Source organism: Phaethon aethereus (assembly GCF_964289735.1).
Source record: "Phaethon aethereus genome assembly, chromosome: 2".
Classification (NCBI taxonomy): domain Eukaryota; kingdom Metazoa; phylum Chordata; class Aves; order Phaethontiformes; family Phaethontidae; genus Phaethon; species Phaethon aethereus.
The window spans coordinates 21724626-21730625 of record NC_138582.1 but is presented as its reverse complement, the minus strand read 5'-3'; positions in this window follow the sequence as shown (position 1 = coordinate 21730625).

The window sequence follows — 6000 nt, the reverse complement described above, 5'->3', positions numbered from 1 at the left end:
AGAATGTTAGCAAAGCAAAAATGCCTCCCCTTCTCCTCCTGAGGTACCGTTTTTCCCATTCCTCCCCCCGAACCCCCACTTTGTGTCACAGGAATCCTGTAGGGCTTTCCTCTTCCCTGAAAATGCATCTTTTTGCACTGAGAGAAGCTGTAAGGACCCCTTTTCAATAAAATCTCTGTACAGTTTAGCTGCTGTGGGTGTGCCAGGCCTGTGGTTATAACTCCGGATAGTTTCTGTTTCACAGACCTCTCTGAAAGTCTTTGGATGCATCTAAGATCTTCAGGTAACTTAGAGGAGATGTAAATTAACATGGCTTTACCATTCTTCCCTAAAGTTGTAAATAGGATTAAAAAAAACAGGTTTTCATCTGTTTTAAACCAACCACTGTGTATTGGGTGTCAGGCCCAGGTGCTGACAGTGGGGGCTGCAGGGGCGGCCTCTGTGAGGGCTGCCCCGTGCTGGGCACAGCCGGTTCCAGCTGGTTCCAGCCAGCTCCAGCTGGCTCCAACCGGCTCCCAGGGACCCACCGCAGGGCACAGCTGAGCCCCTCAGCCACGGTGGTGGTGCCTCTGTGATAACACATTTAAGAAAGGGCAAAAAAACGCTGAAGGAGATAGAAGGAGTGAAGTTGAGCCCAGGAAGGAGGAGGGGCTGGGGAAGGTGTTTTTAGTTTTGTTTTTATTTCTTACTATCCTACTTTGTTATTAATTGGCAGTGAAATTAAATTAGTTTCCCCAAGTTGAGTCTATTTTGCCTGTCATGGTAATTGGTGAGCAATCTCCCTGTCCTTATCTCGACCCAGGAGCTTTTCTTCTTATTTTCTCTCCCTGTCCTGCGGAGGAGGGGGAGGAAGAGCAGCTGGGTGGGCACCTTGCAGCCAGCCAGGGTCAACCCACCACACACAAACTTTGCTTTACTGCAGGTGCCATTAAGAAAACCAGTTTTTAAAACAAAGTTTTTGGAAAGGATCTCTGAAATCTAAAAAAATAAAACAAAAACCAATGTCTCGCATCACTTTTTATATCTAGACTCAACACTAAGGGTTTAACCCGTGTTTGTGTAGAAAGCATTAAACAAGTTTAATTTTCAGAATGAAGAAAAAAAAGAAGCAAAACCACTGTGTTCTTCATGGTGCTTGTTCAGTTTATTTTGATAGTCCACTTAGGGCCAGCTTTAGAAGGTTTTCTGTGACTTTGGCTCATTGGTTGTAAGTAAGCTGCTATGTTTCGTGGTCCATTGCTTAACTTGCCTCAAGAACTGATAAATGCATCAGTAAAACCTGGCACCATGTCCAATGCAAATAGAACTTGTCAGGCCAGTGCATCAGAGCTGATCTTCATATCAAGCAATGAGAACACACAGTCACTTTGGATAAACAATATTCCCATGCAGTTGGTTTGACTTGGTGTAAAGTATGTGCTTTAATGAGACAGAGACTGCAATGTATATTATACTTCCAGCTTTATACAAAGAAAAAATCTATGAAATTTCTAAGTTACTAATATAGTGTTGTTGCTTTTGTTTTCTCTGGCTTTAGCATTCAGAAATAGTTTCCCATAAACCCCTTGCAGGGACCTAAATAATGATTTCGTGACTGGGATGAATAAAATAAGTATCTGCTCTGGTTACTTAACTGAGCATTTAGAAGAAATTATGCTGTATTGAAATTTGCATGTAACATCAAAGTCAGGATTTATTTCCACAAAATCCTATTACATTCCAGGCATCAAACTGAAAAAAAGAGCATCTGTTGTCCTCCATGTAGTTTGTTTGTGTTTTTTTCTGCATGTGATCTATATACAATCAGTGGAGGCATTAGGAAAACAGGTGTATATGCACATCAGCATATAGATGCACAGAGCATATGTATGCACATTAGCTCTAGATTGCTAATTTTATCAAAGGAATTCTTGCTTTGTTTCATTATGACTGTTTTCCTTTCCTGTCTACTTTCCTTTACCCACCTTCCCTCTCCCAGAAATCTAAGTTTTGACTCAATGTTTCACTCTGGAAAAGGAAAATCCATGGAATATATTACACTGAAAATATCATAAGCTGTTTCTTCAGATACAGATGTTTGATCTTCTCACACCTCCTGATTTTTATTTGGTTGCCATTTGAAGAAATTTCTGCTTTGTGAGCATTTCTAACAAAAGCTACCTAATCCTCAAAGCACAGCGTCCGCTCACAAGAGCTCTGTGCCTGACTCCAGAGAACTGCACAGTGCTTGGCACATGGAGTTGCATTCTTTCACACTGCACATTTTTGGAACCTCACTTTGCTGTCAAATTTCCCTTGGCTCCCGCCTCATCAACAGAGAGATTAAATCACCCTCAGTCAGGGAAAGTCAAATTAATCAGCAGGCAGGTGCTGTGACTATCTCTTCATGTGTAGATGTGGCACTTAGGGACATGGCTTAGTGGTGGACTTGGCAGTGCTAGGTTCACAGTTGGACTCAGTGATCTTAAAGGTCTTTTCCAACCTAAATGTTTCTATGGTTTATGATTCCATTTCCCGACATTTGAACAAATTCACAGAGGCTGAGCTATATACTGATGTGCTCTATAGGATATAAAAATACACATACATGACTTGATAATGAAAACTAGTTATCTGAAGAAGGATGTGAATTGCTAAAGTACAGACTTGGTGCTTGGACAGTGGAAAACAGTTATGGTTTTTACAAGGAATGAGGGGCTCTCCAGCATATGTTTGCTGCATTAATATATTAACTTGTACCCTTTTAAGATGTTGAGGTGAAGAAGGAAAGAAAATTAGCCTGACCCAAATTTTTCCAAGATTCCTGAAGCAGAAGGGATTATTTATCTGAACCTATTTCTAAACAGAAATTAAGATCATTTTCCCTAAGTGACTTAAACTCGTTTCTAATCCCCTAGCAACCTTAACCAACAAGTTTAAAATGTTGTTAAAAAACTATTTAAGGCTTTTTACTTGGATCTTACTGTCACTAATCCAATAGCACTATTCTTAGTGAAATCAGTGCAAAGTAACTTTGTTCACGTACTGTCACATAAGAGCAAACAACACAAAAATGTGTTGCGGGGAATACGTATCTGTAGTGTTGTTATACGGTATTGTATTTTTTTACACAGGAGGCCCTTTTATGCTACCTTGAAATTAATCAGCAGAGTCCATGCTGCAGCAGCATCCTTGAAAGGATACCCAGCCTGGAAGGTGCCCACCCTTCTGCAGGCCCTGACGCAGATTTTGAGGAGCGGTGCGTCCCCCAGGCCATGCTGTCCTGTGCAAGAGCCGCTGAGCATTCGTGCCTTTCTGCAGCCTGTCTCCTGTGATTGCCCCTGGCAATCTGCAACTTCTGCTCTGGGTTGGGAAGGGGTGAGAGGGAGCGTCAGCTGCAGCGGGGGAGGCGAACGCACTGCTGTGCCGTCACACTGCCAGCAGCACTAGGCAGCCCTGACCCCCGCAGAGTTGCAGCCGCTGTCTAACAGGGCTTGCCATCCTCAGCCCTCTTCAGGGAGTGTGAACTTGTTTCTCTTGAACCTCTTCATGGTCATGCCATCCTTGGTGGCCGCTTCGGTCAGAGGGCTCCCACTTGGTTAGAAGTGGCTGGTGCTGGTGCTACCCCTGCAGATCTCTGCCGAGCACTGCTGGTGATACTCTCTTCTCCTGAGGATGCTATCAACAGGCAGAAGAGCACAGGTGAAGCTTCCCGTGCTAAAATTCCCTCCTTCCCAGCAGATGGAGGCAGCTGTCATGCCTGATCTGGAATGGTGCTGTGTGAGATATGTAAGAAAGAGGGATGTGCCCTGCTAGTGTCAGTGACTTCTATTACAATATGCAATGTAAGAGCACCAGGGAATGCAGCATGATCATGAGAGCTAAGCTGTCTGGATACTCTTTGACAGACTTGGAGTGATTTATACAGAGATATTGTGGTTATTACAGCTTCTTGGTGGCAGCAGCCTGAAGGGCCCTCTTTTCTTGTTTTCCTTGGGCTGTTCTGAGCGGGTCCCAGAGGCCACTACAAAAGTTAGACATTGGATGGTGAAAGAATTAGGTCTCAGTGATGCTTGGGGAGACACAGACACTGGTTGACAATGATGCAAAACTGCTGGGCTCTCTGCTTCCAAGGTCTTCCTGACATATGTTGGAGCTTTGTACTGTTGTACTTTCCTTAGCGACTAAGCGTGCTTCTTTGCAAACTTGGCTGCAATAACAAGTCCCTGGTAGATTCTGTGCACTCCTCAGAACTCCTGTCCTTTAGAAATTAATGGGTTGTTACTTCAATTTACAGTGGTCTCAGTATATTTTTTGGTTATTCCTCTGTTATTCTGGGTTGGTTTGGTTGTACTTTTTGCATACTTCTTTTGAAAGGATGGGGATGAAGCCACAATGTAGCTCTGTATTTCTTGTTCCCTCCTGACCCCCTCCAAAGAACTAAAGGGGAATGAATCGGAAATTCCTAGGTCCCTTAATATTAAGAGAATTAAATTCTCGGTGTGACTGCAATTTTAGGCTGAGACTAAATGTTTAGAAAAGTATTTGTAGAAAAATTTTCTGTGCAGAGTTGTTGATTCAAGTTTTATTTCTTTGCAAAACAAAACCAAAGAAATGACAGTTCAAACCTCTTAATATCTTATGTCTTCCAGATCTTTCGCCTGGGGATTTAGGGGTTCCCTTGCTGGGTTCATCTGAGCATCTTTAACCTAATTACTTCCCTGATAGCAGAGGTGCCCCAGGCACTGGTAGTGTCTTGCTCATTCCTGTTGGTTTTTTACCTTTTCAGTTTTCCTTTTAGTGTCTTGGACAGGAATATTTGAATTAAGTAATAACAAGCCTAAAAGTGGAAAACTTTGATGAAAGAAACAGGAACTTGGTGTAAATGGTCTAATACCATTTCGTCTAGTGCCTGAAGTCTGAGGTGCCTTTCCTTGAAGACAGATAGTTTTGAAAGAAGAGAGGACCTTTTTTGCATGCAAGACGTGTTCTGTGTGTCATGCTTTTCTCTAAAACTTTTGGGTGATCTTTTAAAGGCTGACTCTGTCACTTCATATCACATTACATCTCTTTTCAAGATCTGAGAAACAGACACTTCTCAAATGGCCAAGACTGTAGACTGACCCCAGAGATGCCTGGATGGGAGCATTATCAATACAGCAAAACAGAGCCTGTCCTAGGGTTCGAGCTCCTTTTTTATGTCAAATTGAAATATGGAACACTGTGTTCTTCGTACATGTGAATAGACCTGTTTAGCTCACTCTTGTCCAGAAGTGCTTAGTTTGTTTGAAAATGAATTTTGTAAACTCATGGCTGGATCATGTATTCCTTTTGAGTGGAGCAGTAGGAAAGTCTGGCAGTGAACCTACAGAGTTTGTTGGGCCCTATTACAGATTTGAGCCTTTATTGGCAAACTTAATGCTATGACTGATGGCTCCTTCTAGATTGAGTGGTGGCTGTCTTCCCCTTCTGAGCTCACCATTGTCCCAAATGAGAACCCAAGATGTACCATTAGGGAAGTGATTGTACCCCTGTACTCAGCACTGGTGAGGCCGCACCTCAAATACTGTGTTCAGCTTTGGACCCCTCACGACAAGAAGGACGTTGAGGTGCTGGACCATGTCCAGAGAAGGGCAACGAAGCTGGTGAGGGGTCTGGAGAACAAGTCTTACAAGGAGCAGCTGAGGGAACTGGGGTTGTTCAGTCTGGAGAAGAGGAGGCTGACGGGAGACCTTATCGCTCTCTACAACTACCTGAAAGGAGGTTGTAGTAAGGTGGGTGTTGGCCTCTTCTCACAAGTAACTAGCGATAGAACGAGAGGAAATGGCCTCAAGTTGCACCAGGGGAGGTTTAGATTAGATATTGGGGAAAAAATTCTTCACCGAAAGAGTGGTTAAACATTGGAACAGGCTGCCCAGGGAGGTGGTGGAGTCACCATCACTGGAAGTATTCCAAAAACATGTGAATGTGGCGCTTCAGGATGTGGTTTAGTGGGCATAGTGGTGTTGGTTTGGTGCCTGG